Here is a 13,894-nt window from a genome sequence, read left to right on the forward strand (position 1 = left end):
CGTTTTTTTTTTTCTTGCGGCCTTTTGTGCTTTGCTGCAAATGCGCAGGCGACAACTTTCTTCTTTTTTTTTTTTTTCTGCGGCCTTTTGTGTTTTACTGCAAACTTTCCTCGGCATAGAGCGATATTAGGTACCGGTTTAAACTCATTTAAAGAATGTGCAACATGCACTGCCTCCACTCCATCCCCGACTCCAAAAGTTCTGGCCTGCTAGCTCAGTCCGTTCCATTCTACTTCGGTTATGTAATTTCGATGAGCCTGTGCTTTTTCAAGACCCAGAGCGCGCTTAGTGGGCGTCTCGCCGGCGACCCATCTTTCGGCCCTGGCGCGAACGAGCGCTCCTCGATATCGGTCCTCGTCTAATAATTCTATTTTCTTTTTTATATTTCTGATGTCCTCATTGTAAACCCCCGGCTCCTTACACTCCTGCGCTATTAACTTCTTTAATGTTGATCTTAGGCCTGCTTCTTCTCGCTTTTCGTTATGGCGAATACAGCTGGCTCTTTCTATCGCTTTCATTTTAATTTCTTGCTTGCACAGTTCCCATTGCTCTCCAATGCTGCTGTTAGGTCGTTTATTTATTTCATTTAGCTTCTGTACAATAATTTCGATTAAGTTATCGTCTTCTAAAAGTTTGGAATTCAGCTTCCAAAGGTCCCACACAAAACTTTTGTTTGGGCTTCTAGCTCCTATAGTGCATTTTACCAGACAATGATCGGAGAAGGACATTGGGATAACAGAATAATTTTTACACTTCGGTATCACATCCAACGATAAATAAATTTGGTCAAGTCGAGCATGACTAGAACTCTGAAAATGGGTGTATTGCACGCTGCGTGCTCCCCCCAAGCTCTCAGCAACATCCTCTAATGAAAACTCTGCAATCATCTGCAACAAACAATCGGTGCTTGCATCTTTAAAGGGGCGGTTAGAGGTTTTGTCTCGGGCGCTTAAAACACAGTTGAAGTCAACCATAATTATCAGCTGCCTTGTTGAATGTAAGTATCGTTCGATGTCTTTAAAGAAAGGCTGTGGCTAAAGGTACGTCCGACGGACCCGGTGCGTTTTTCTTCGGGATACGACGGACGGATCCGGGAAATATTTTTCAGAGGTACGGCGGACGGACCCGATCGGTAGGGTTCTTCCGACGGACCCAACGCATTTTTCTCCGATATGGGCCTTGGGATTCGCCGGGAAAGCCGGACGGATCCGAGACTACAGTGGCTAGAATACTGTACCGAGACATCCTTGTCCGAGATCCCCAGATGCGGTTGTAGCAACAACATGGTAGCCATATGTAGCCAAATCGAAGTTGGTATGAGGTGTATGTGTGAGGTGCAAGAAGTATGTACCACATACTGCATAAATGTGAAATTACAAAGAATAGTACAGTGGCAAGAATAGTGCCTAGAATGGGTGATATACTACGTGATGGCATGATGATAGGTTTACGTGAGTTGAACCGCGGCAGGGTGTCGAGCGCAAGCGCATGTAATCGCGGTGTTGACGGCCAGCCCGCACGCCCGCTCATTTGGTCCTCGTTTTCATGTGGATTAACGTCTACGACGGTCGTTATGTAGTTATGTAGTTTTGATTCTTCAAAGTTTCGTCACTTCCATCTGTGATGAGATGCGTCACGTAACGCATCGCTCGCACTGAGGTTTGGTGCTGCAAGTTCTACGAGTAGTACATATACAAGCGGCGCTGAAAAAGCTGGGTGTCGCCGGCGTGTCTCTAGCCCAAGCATCGCGTCATTCGTGTTTGTTGGAGGTGTGGTTTGTGCTTACCGTGAGATGCTGGGATGTACGGATTACGTCCTACTAGAGTGCTGTGTGAGACTACGAAGAGTGCTGTGATGAGTGCGCCGATGTCCGGACGGGCCATCAGTGTGTCCGTTTATGATCGGCAATGTTGCACATGCATGTCAGTGTTTATTAGGTGCAGTGGTAATTTATTTACACGCGCTGTGCAACAATCAGACGAAAATAAGTAATGACAATTTGTTAGCCTGCACTACAGAGCTCAAAACTCGGAAAATGGGAATGCACATGATGCAGTTTTCGCATGTTGGAGTGGACCGAAAAATAAGTGCCCAGCCCACACCGCCGCGATGCGCATTACTACAGGTGAGATGGTTCAGGTTTCTGTAAAAAAGCTGCCTGGCATAGCACCTTCCTAAATGTTCAGGCTTTGTACTATTGTTGAAGGCCACTTTATCATTAATAAAGGAACGAATAGGCTTTATGTGTTAATGACTAGTGCTTTTTCAACATATGTTCATTTTTTTTTTCGTTTTTCCTTAGTTTCCTTTCTTTTTCATGCTAGACAAACACAAATAGTACACTTTTAAACTTGTCAGTCCAAAGCTGAACATGAATATCTGCCATGCATGTGACAGCTTTAATGCTAGAAAGGTTGACGTGTATAGCATGTACGTAGACGCTGCGACATTTTAGTGGCACATTCGGGTACTTTCCCCAAGGTCGTGATGTTTAATGCCAGTGATGGCAGTCGCACTTTGGTGCAGGTGAAATGCAAATGCTTCTGTTTCCTGCAAGATGTCAACGCAAAGTACAAAGCCCGGGCAGTCAAATTAGTCTGGAGCTCTCCACTACAGTATTTTTCATAGCTACATATGTCACTTTAGGATGTGAAACCCTACATGCCACAGGTAGGCTGCATTGTTTTTTAGATTTTGTAACCTCTCATCTATGTTTTGCAGCATTTGGCTAATTTTAGTTCTTAAACAGTTGTTAAAGATGAAACCGAAGCAGTTCTTGGCATGGTTTCCTGCTTGGATTAATTTGCTAATTGCAGTTCTTTGAAACTTGCATCAATGCTGGACAGTTCAAATAGCAGGCAGTTGAATTACAGAAATGATGTGGATCGTGCATTTCAGTTCTGACAAATGGAAAGTAACAGTCCCCTCCTTGCATGCATAGGGGCCCTTAGACAAATACATACTCGGGTGTGTGATTGTGGCGCATATCAATGGTCAACAGAAGGCCATGTGGAGCCAGCGTGACATTCTTCATGAAGGCTAAAGTAAAATTGTACAACAGCTGCTGTAAAATGCAGAAAAAAATTGATCATTTAGTGTATGATTAACTGACCATGAATAGCATCTTACTCAGAGTATGATGTGATATATATCTGGTTTAGCATCTCAAAATAACTACGGCTATGAGGAAGACAATAGTTGAGGGCTCCGGTATAATTTCGACCACCTGGGGTTCTTTTACATGCACTGACACCGCACGGTGCATGATGGCCTATTGTTTCGCCTCTATTGAAATGCCCCTGCTGTGGCTGGAACCAAATCTGCATCTTTCGGTTCAGCAGCCAAGCACTCTAACTACTGAGCCAGCACAACGGGGCCAAGTATCAAAATGCATGCCATTACATTTCCTTCTAGCCTGTGGTTTTCTTCACAGAACTAATGTATACAAGGAAAAGTAAATAGCAAGAAAACACTAGTTTTATTGCACATTATATTCACATTTCAGCAAACATTCTCTAGGAAAAAATTTCTCATAATGTTTGCATGGAAACCATGAACATCTTACAAAAACAAAACAATGCACTTACTCCACTCCAATTATTAATGGGCAAGGTTGCATCTATGCTACTACACTGCACTTATCACAAAAACCACAAGCCCCATCTGCTTTGGCCAATCACTTGATGAAACTAACGAAGACAGATGTCGCACACCACAGAATGATCGTCTTGCAACATATCTCTGCATATGTTGCATTTCAATTTCATGCCTTTCCACTTAGCTTCAACTGTTGCCAGCATTACTACTCACCCATCTTTTCTGAAATTCTTTTTTACGCTGTTGGGATCAGCATCCTTGTTAACGATGGTCTCTGGAATTTTCGATGCTATCATTTTCACATCTTCCTCGTCTGGAAGAACGAAGGAAATGACAAGCTTTGAGTAGAAAAAATTTAGGGAGACTCCTAATCTCCACCTGTAAGGGTATGGTTTGCCAGCGTTAATGGTTCTTGTCTGCAGATCCCACTGTGGATTCCCATTAATTTACATGCCCTTTGCTGCAAACATAATTACTAATTCCTTAATTCATGTCTCTGTTATCTCAGATTAGCATACGGTCGTAGGCTGCCCTGTTAGGTGATAGACAACCTGGCATAGACCTCTGTAAGCCTCAACCTTTCTTAATTGGAGCTGAAACATCCCAGAACATATTTCAAATATAACTTTGTAAGCTTGACTTAACAGCTCCTGCCATGTCATGTGGCCTCGTGACATTTGGCTCGTGGCACTTTTGGCTTGTGCACAGGGGTCATCTGTTAAATACTGGTTAACATGCATGAAAAATACATTTTCACACAAACTGGTGGCAAATGGTCAAGTGGTGCATTGCAGATTCTGAAATGTACACCTATATGCATGCAAGGATCGCATCATCACATAACATGATCAAGAGTTCTATCAGTACCTGTAGTTACATAGCATTTCAATGCCCATTAAAGGACCACCTCGGACAATGGTTGTTGTTACCACAAGACCTGTTCTAACAGCGTACTGACACCATTCCACTGAGCGATGGACATGTATATGCATACCCTAGATAGCTCATGATTGTGGATCTCATTTATTTCTATGACTTCCAAGGAGTTCCTGTTGTCAGAAACCCTACACTTTATGAAATCGGGACAGTTGTCTTGAAAGGTGATGAAAAGAAATAACCAGGTTACCTTGACGCAATGCTAAATTACAGAGGGTGAATATGCTGCATGAAGATACCAAGAAGCTTGTACAAAGAAAAGTGAGAGTGAAATGGCAGGATTTTTGAAACATTGAAATAAACTACAAACTATACTTGTCAAACCTGTCATTAAGGAATGGAAATCATGCAGTAATCAAAAACACAACATGGAGGCCATTTTAGGTCATCTTCACAAAGCACATACCTACACCTCACACACAGCTTCATACTTATGAAAGAGGACAAACCAATATGCAAGGAGTGTGGAGATGAACTAACAATAAACCATATCTTACACTTCCGCCAGAGTCGAGAAAATAAGAGGAAACATTTTTTGCAACAGATCCCTTTCCATCCCAGCATGATCCTAGGAGAGACGTGCAAACTTCCTGCATTTTTGGTTTCCTAAAATGTTCCTAAACAAGCTACATCCTAAAGAACATTTTAGTCATTACACACAAAATAAATACATTAAACCTTGTTCTTGGTGCATGCCAGCATTAGTCGCTTATGCACCATAAAAATCAACACAATGCTGTAAGGTATACCTTGGTTAGCTATGTTATATGAGACAAGCTTTCGCTCTGGTGTGGTCCTTATTCACGTGACAGCGCTGTCATGAGGGTCTATGTCCCAGCGATCGGAAAGTGACCTATTCTAATAATTTTACAAAAAGAAGGCGATTCTACAGATTTCTAAAGACTGGAGTGCTCAACTGTTTTATCAACGTCCGCCTGCTTTGACAGCCTGGAGTGAAACTGTTGAAGAGAATACATTTTTGAACATTTAACGCATTTCTGAAGGCGTTGCTTTCAATTACGGGGCCCACAAAAAGCAGCTGAATGTCAAACGCCGCCTAGGTAGGCTTTCTAGCAAGACAGCGGTGTAGCGTGGAAAGTCGCTCCGCCGGTCCATCGCTGGCGCCGCCGACTTGACAGGCGAACTGTTCAAACTTATAGCTACTGACCACACCTGAAACACTGAATTGCGCATGATCAAGGCAGAATTTCTTTAACACTGAGCACTGGTAGCTATCGATTTCGCGCCCAATGTTGTAAAAATCTGTCCTCTCTTCGATCATTGATACGTCCACGGTTGAACATTTATGCGCCTCGGGGTGGGCCAGCCGTTGGAACATGGATGCGTGGTTGTAGCAACGATCACTTGCATGGCACACTCTGAAAAATTCCAAGAGTCAGCTTCTGCAACGAAATGTGCAGCGCACATTTTCTACCGCGTACCTAAGTCCGGCGATGCATGCATATCGATCCCGATCGTTTCAATAAGCTGCGCGGCCGTTCAGTCGGGTCATGCTAACCTCGAGCATGCGGGGGTTTAAACTACATGTACGCAAAATTCAACGACAAGAAAAAGATGCAGGCTAAGCACTTTAGTCTAGTCTTCCCCTAAATACCAAAGAACATTGCCGTTCACAGGGGAATTCGGATCATTCGCGCTTACGGCTTTCCGGTTGTGCACTCTTGCGGTGCGGTGCATAAGTCTTCGCCTCGACGAGTCGATGTGCAGCTCGCCGCAGTAGTAGCGCAGGCCTCTAGTAGATTCGGCATGTCTTCTGCCACGGCTCTGAGGTAGAATTTAAACGAAGAATTTAGCTAGAAACATCCTGTTTCCTCGGCCTGCATGTGAGGAACGAGCATAATGCCATTTCACATACATACTTTGGACTGCCGAATGTTCTGCACGGCGAGGTGTGTTGTGTGTGTTGTGCCGGCGCTAGATCTTCGGAGGTCGATGCAGGACCTAAGACAGCGTAAATGCTAGGAATAGCTCGCTCGCATTACGAGCAGATCGAGGTGATAGTTTAGTGCGAAGCGAAAGCTGCTCGTGAATGTGCGTATCTCGATGCCAGCTGGTGGAGCTGGTGCAGTACGTAGCATCGCCTGCAGCTATGTGCGTGACAGCGATGCTTGCCGTGCACAACCCTAAGTGAAGAGCGCGATTTATGTTGGAACGGATGCACTCTTCGTAGCACCTCATCGAGAGTCGCGGCTAGCTGATGTCATAGAGGATAAGATTCATTCACGCGTAGCAAGCGGAATGTGGCCGCGTTCGACGTGCATATAGCCATGAGCCTGTATATCGACGTCCGCCGTATCTTTACGAGAATCGAATGGATACGTCGGACGTACCTTTAGACACTTCGTTAAAGAAAATGAGCCTGTCTTCAGCTGCATTTGGTGCATAAACGCAGAGAATGCGCCATTCACTGTTATGCAAAACCAGGTCACAAACAATCAACCTTCCGCACGTAGACGAAATCACGGCCTGTACTATAAGTACTGGCAACCGTTTGACAAGAAGGCACCCAGCCGACGTGCCCACTGCGTGACTAACAGCCACTTCGTAACGCGACGTGAAACGCTGCGCCATGCTCCCTGTCTCCTCCTCTCCCTCCACTTTAGTTTCCTAAGTCAAACCAAACAGAGAAACTAGAATTTGTGACGTCATACAGGCCTATTTCTTTAACAAATGTGGATTACAAAATACTGATGAAAGTTCTGGCAGCCAGGCTACAGACATGTGATAAAACATATCGTTGGCTCCCACCAGACGTGTGGTATATAAAGGGCCGGTCCATTACAACAAATATTCATAAGGCGAGGTGCGTGCTGGAATGTTGTGACGTTGCTTGCGCGAGGGTCGTGCTTCTTCAGCTCGACCTAGAAAAGGCGTTTGACTGTGTTCCACAAGATGCATTGTTTGCAATATTGGATTATATCAATGTCAGTTCTGTTATCAGAGAGGGCGTAGCCCTGGCGTACCGAAACTGCACAACGCGATTGATTGTTAATAAAGTATTAGGGGAACCCATAAATGTGCGGCGTTCGGTACGTCATGGTTGTCCCCTCAGCCCTCTTCTATTCTGCATTTATATCGAAACTTTATGCCTGTCTATTATGCAAAATCCATCTGTTCAGGGCTTTCAACTGTACATGTCTGAGGTCAAACTTTTGGCGTACGCTGATGATGTGGCAGTGTTTTGTGCGAACAAAGAAAGTATTTGCGCCGCAGTTGAAGTTGTGAAAGATTTTAGTGCGACCACAGGAAGTCCAGTAAACTGGGGAAAGTGTCTTGGCTTCTGGCACGGGGCGTGGACATCAACGCCTGACTTTTTTGCCAACGTTACATGGGTTACAACACCCGTGAAGTATTTGGGCGTACCTCTAGAATTCTATGAAGACAGCAAGCCATTTTGGCGCGCCCAAGTTCAGGAAATACGGGAGAAGGCTGACAACTGGAAAGGAGTGCCGTTGTCTATCTTTGCACGAGCCACTGTGTGTAATCTATTTTTTGTTGCCAAGGTGTGGTGCGTCATGCAAGCACTTCATTGTTCTAGGTTGAGTGTTCAAAAGCTACACCGAATCTTTGCTGTGTTTGTATGGGCATCAAGCTGGGAAAGTTGTAGTCGGGATAACCTGTCCCGGTCAATTAAAGATGGAGGTCTCGGGCTTGCTCACTTATTTGTGCGCCAGCTTGTAAACAGATTTATTTTCTTTCGCGACGTTACCGACCCCTTTTTGCGCACTGTGTGCGAAGTGAGGCTCGCGCGGGCGTTGCCCAATTTCCTTGTTGCTACGGAAAGCATGCCAGGGAGTCTTTCTAGTTTTTTCAAAGAGGTTGTCAGCAGTGTTCTAATTCTGTCAGCTCGCTTCTCGACAGAATACTTAAGTTCAGTGAAAAAGAAGAACCTGTATAAAGCTGTTTGTGACGACTTCTTCCCTGTTCCTGTGTACAGAGCCTTGTATAGCGGCCGTCTAGGTCAAGACGTACTGAAGCGTGTCAAAAGAATGCCAGTTTATCCTGGGGTAAAGACGTTTTTCTTTAAGTTACATACAGGAACATTATCGGTACAAACGGTTTTTGAAAGCAAGGGCTTTTATCTGCCATGGGGTTCACTTTGCTTAATATGTAAACAGCCAGAGACAATAGACCATGTATTTCTGCACTGTTGGGAGGGCGTCTATTTTAGGATGTGCTGCAACGAACTGTTAAAAAAGAATTACCATTAGACTCATACGGAATTAGATTCCTGCCAAATGAAAATAATGATGGGATTCCACTTGATACGGTTATGCTAATAGGCCTGCACAGTCTATGGCGGTCCAGAATGGCGGGTTTTCACTGTGACCCTGACGCCCGCCCTGCAAGGCTCTACTTTCGCGAGAGTATACACGCATTGGTTGAAATGCACAAATTGAAGACCACTGTGCCAGACTGGATTTCAAGATTCGAACCACTATGCGAGCTGAAGGAATTTTAACTTGACGAAGGCAACTCGTATGAGCCTGCCGGCTTCTGTATTAAGTGCCATGCTTGTGGTACCCGCTCTGCTGTGAGCATTCTGTTTGTAGCGCATTTTTGTTGTTTTGTTTTGTGTTGGTGATGACCGGCAATAAAAAAAAGAAAAAGGCCTGCTAGCTCAGTCGGTTAGAGCGTTGTGCTAATAACGCGAAGGTCGTAGGTTCGATCCCTGCGCAGGCCATTTCGTTTCTTTTACGGCTGTCGCGTTAAACCCTCCAGCCCGGTTCAGCCCAGAGCGATATTGCATACAAATTAAGAATAATATAAACGCGTTCGCGCGAAAGGAAAGAATCAGATAAATTCAACATACGCAAAAAATCATTTTCCGCAAACGATGATTAGTCGGTTAGAGCGAGACACAACACCCAGTCCCTGAGTGGCTTCCTAGAATAGAAGTACTATTACACATGGGAAAATTTTAATCAATTACGCGGCTCGAGGTGAGAATGGCATGGTTTTTTTTCTTTTTTTTTTTTACCCACATTATGTATTGGTCGCGTACACATCATTTTGTGGATGTGTATGCGACTAATATTCGACGACGAACGGAAAGAGGCGATAGTGCTGATTTAGCTTTTAGGGCTATCGTGACGCTGGGACTAAGTCGACCCGGCCTTCACTCAGTGGTAGCGTGCAGAGACTCCGGGTTGATGAAGGATTGAATCTTCGAAGTTCTTAAAATATATACAAGCAGGTTTAATGGCACTTTGAGAACACTTATTTACATGAAAAAAAAAAAAGGGGTATATCAGCAAAGTGGCAAGCGTAAGAGTTCATAGCGAGAAGCGTTTGGATGAGCCGTTTACCCAGGTCTCAGAGCCTCATTTCGTGCTCTGCAACGTCCTTAAATCCCCTATGTCCAGCCCCTCTCTGAAGATGCTGACCAATCAGTTCCAGGGCACACCCCTCAGATATCGGCAACCAATCGATGGTCTGATGCACTGACTGGTCCAGTACTGTTTCGTCGGGCGTGGTCGCTTGTTGTCGGGTAGAGCTTGGGAACGGCAAGGAGGTAAATTTCGATTCTTCTGCAAAGATCCGCTATGTTGGTACCGGCAAGTGGATTTCCTTCTCAGAAACCCAAGTGTACGTGCGCGCCACGAATACTACTCCCAGCATTGTTCCTTTCCGGCAATTCCAACTCTTTCCTGCATTCACGGGAAATCCTCTAATGGCCGTAATCCTCATGCTCCTTTCTTCTCCTGTACGTCAGCGGACGTGTCACTCCGATCGTCTCCTTTGGAAAATAGCGCCTCTCGACGGGAAGGGTGAACAGTTGAACAAAAGCACTTCCGGCTATTTCTCACAGTGCGACGTTTTTTTGTATTTTTCTTGATGTTCCCTTGACAGGGCCAACTTGGCAGTTGCAGGGTCACGACCAAGCAAAGTATGCTCACACAAAAAGATTCATGGCAACAGGCTCACTTAGAGCCCTTGCACAAACAGCACATATAAATACCATGCCCGCAGGCGCACAATAGTGCGCGCAAGCGCGGACCATGCACGGTCACAACAGGCCTGAAACACTGACGTCGTACGAGTGAGAAGAATGAATGAACCTTGCAGCGCGGTTTTGAACGGCTTCTAGATCGTTTATGAGGTTAATGGATGCGGGTCCCATATGGCGGATGCATATTCAAGTTTAGGTCTAATGAGTGACTTGTAGGCGAACAATTTCACGCGATGCGAGGTGAGGCGAAGGTGACATTTAAGAAATCCCCAGAGTTTTGTTGGCAGATGATATCACGTTAGCAACATATGTGCATTCCATGTTAGGTCATTAGACAATGTGACGCCTAAGTACTTGAAAGATGATACAGATTCTATGGACTCGTTAGCGATTTTGTAATGGAAGGCGACTTTTTTCTGCTAGGGTTCAGGGTCATAAGCCAATAGTACTTGCGACGGAGGTCTTCGGAGTCATAAGCCAATTTTTGCACCACTGTTCAATTTGGTTAAGGTCCTACTGGAGGGCTTCTTGATCAGTTATGTTTGTTATTTGGCGGTAAATTACGCAGTCGTCAGGGAACATTCGAATTTGGCAGGATACATACTGTGGGAGATCGTTAATATATATTAAAAACAGTAGGGGCGCAAGAACGGAGCCTTGTGGGACGCCGGATATTACAGGGAGAGGGTTGGAAGAGTGGTTGTTCACAATGACTGACTGAAAACGATTTGTTAAGAAGGCTTACGCCCTTAGAAGAAAGTTTACGCCCGTACACTCTACATGGCTTTCATCAGAACTTTCGCGCATGCTTTAACATTAGAACCAACAAGATGCCCGATATTACTGAGTTAAGCTTATTCTGAAATTGACACGAGATCGCGTATGGGGCGTGCACGCACACGCACAGAATAAATGGTTCCGCTGCACTATACAGTGCTGATACGATGTAGTAGTTCACAGCTGATTAAATGAAGAAATATTAAGCTACGCTTTTATTGTGGTGTCCTGATTTTATTTTAACCTGTCCTGTCATTTCTTCCTGTCGCTCACTTCATTTTCTTTTTCTGTTCCTCACTGTTCCTTGCTTTCCGCGTCCCAGGTCAGGTGGTTCTGTGATTTGATAGCATATACCGGGGCTGGCATATATATATATATATATATATATATATATGTATATATATATATATATATATATATATATACACACATATATATATATATATATATATATATATATATATATATATATATATATATATATATATATATATATACACACATATATATATATATATATATATATATATATATATATATATATATATATATATATATATATATATATATATATATATATATATATATATATATATATATATATATGGGTGTTTAAAGAACGAAAAGACGCAGTATCTGTCGCGCTTTCCCTGTGGACACGACACCTAAACCGGGCCGTAAGGGAAGGCCGGAAGGTGAGAGTGAAAGTGGTGCCGTAGTGGAAAGCTACGGAGTAATTTCGACTACATGCGTGTATTTAAAATGTACTGACATCGCACTACAGTAATCGCACAGCACGTGGACACCTATTCGTTTCCTCTCCATCGAAACGCAGGCGCCGACGGTCGGGATCGAACTCGGCCGGCACGATATAGTCGGACATCTTAACTTCTGCGCCATTGCGTCGAGGCGTTGTATTGATTGTTTAAGCAGATACCGGGGAAGGGAAGGCGCAAATTCTCTCTCGCATTTTAATGGACATCTGAACGGCACCTCCATTTTTCCTGCCATGTTCAAACATTTCGGACAAAACACGACGATACGATACTATGGTGAACAATACCCGAGCGAAAACTGGGCTACTGCGACAGCCTTTTCGACCGGACGGGCTGTGTGCGCTTCGCGTAATATATATATGCGGCCCTGTAGATAGACGGAACTCGGTGAACATTGAAGACATGAGGATAAATGTAACAGCTATGGTTAAGCTTTCTGCCCACCTCTGTTAAAGCACGGGGGATGAAAAAAAAAGCTTCGTTTCTGATGATTTCAAAAATTCTGAGAGCACTGCAAAATCTGCAGCGGAGAAATGCGAAAGCCTGGGTGTTGCTGCTGCATGCAGTAGATCGCGCTTTCTTTGAATTAATTTTGCTAGCAAGGCCACTGCCCGTGCAGCCCAGTGGAAATTTCCTCTCCTTGGCGCGCGTTCGTCACAGTGCTCCTGCATGTGTGGGATTTGACACGTGGGATTAAAGTATAGATTATTAGCCTCAAAACGAATTATGCACCGGGCTGCACGGCATAACAGAATAATTAGAAACCTAGACCACGATTCCATCGTCAACCTCACCAAAATACATGCTGCAGGTATGGGAGAAGGGAGACCTCCCCACACACTAGAGATCAGCGGATTTCATATTTATTCGCTTTCACCTCGTGTCTACGAAAACTGGTGGGAAAGGAACTCAAAACAATGCTCGCTAACTACATGGTGACCGAGAGATTCGGCGGCCCCATGATTGGCTACAGAAGACTCATCGGCACACAGGATGTCATGCTGATACTAAAACACGACATCACAGACAAAAGTAAGACTAGGAACGCAAATGTCATAATAGGCTTGGACCTCACAAACGCCTTTGATAACGTAAGACATGACATCCCTTCAAGAATCTTGAGGAGATGAATGTCGGCGCAAAAACATTCGCCTACATAAGTAGCTTCCTCTCAGAGAGAAGGCTCAAGCTAAAATTCCTAGAGGCTGAATCTCAAGTCATTAAAACAACACGCGGGGGCACACAACAAGTATCCGTACTCTCTCCCTTGCTCTTCACTATAACAATGATCAACATCGCGCCTCTGTTCGAAGTAATCCCAGACATCAAGTTCAGCCTCTAAGCCAACGACGTTAACATCTGACTAAACGGAGGCTTGGACGCGGAAATACGAGAAAACCTTCAACACGCGGCCAAAATAGCTACGGAGTACGTAGCGAAAATAGGACTCTAGAGCTCGGTGCAAAAATTAGAACTATATCAATCTGCAGGAGTAAGAAGTACAAGCAAAGTTTCGACATCATAGTAGACAGCCAAAAAGTACCCAACGTAAACCAGATCACCATCTTCGGCTAATCAAGCCGACGGCATCTCCCATTGTCACCACTGCATGTGACAATATGATGACATTTTCTGCGCGTACTCTGTGCCGCCGCGGAGATATTGCACATCTGCACGTCACAATCGTTCAGTCTGCTTGGTTTGCCTAATTTAACGTTATTTCGCGCATGTTTCCTATCGCTTTGCCAGTCCACACTTCTCGCTTCCTCTTTCTTTGTCATCTTAGGTCCTCTTGACTATTGTAACGAGAGCAAATGATCGAAAGGCTGAAACG

At 44.4% G+C, this 13,894-nt stretch overlaps 1 non-coding gene across 1 annotated transcript; it reads left to right on the forward strand.

The window, feature by feature from the left end:
- The first annotated feature begins 9,164 nt into the window (after nucleotides 1–9,164).
- Nucleotides 9,165–9,238, forward strand: TRNAI-AAU (transfer RNA isoleucine (anticodon AAU)). Its single transcript has one exon. It is a non-coding gene; the product is annotated as a tRNA-Ile (tRNA).
- The last annotated feature ends 4,656 nt before the right edge of the window (nucleotides 9,239–13,894 follow it).

This window comes from Amblyomma maculatum, chromosome 11, assembly GCF_055883805.1.
Source record: "Amblyomma maculatum isolate TAMU_Amacu chromosome 11, ASM5588380v1, whole genome shotgun sequence".
NCBI classification, from domain to species: domain Eukaryota; kingdom Metazoa; phylum Arthropoda; class Arachnida; order Ixodida; family Ixodidae; genus Amblyomma; species Amblyomma maculatum.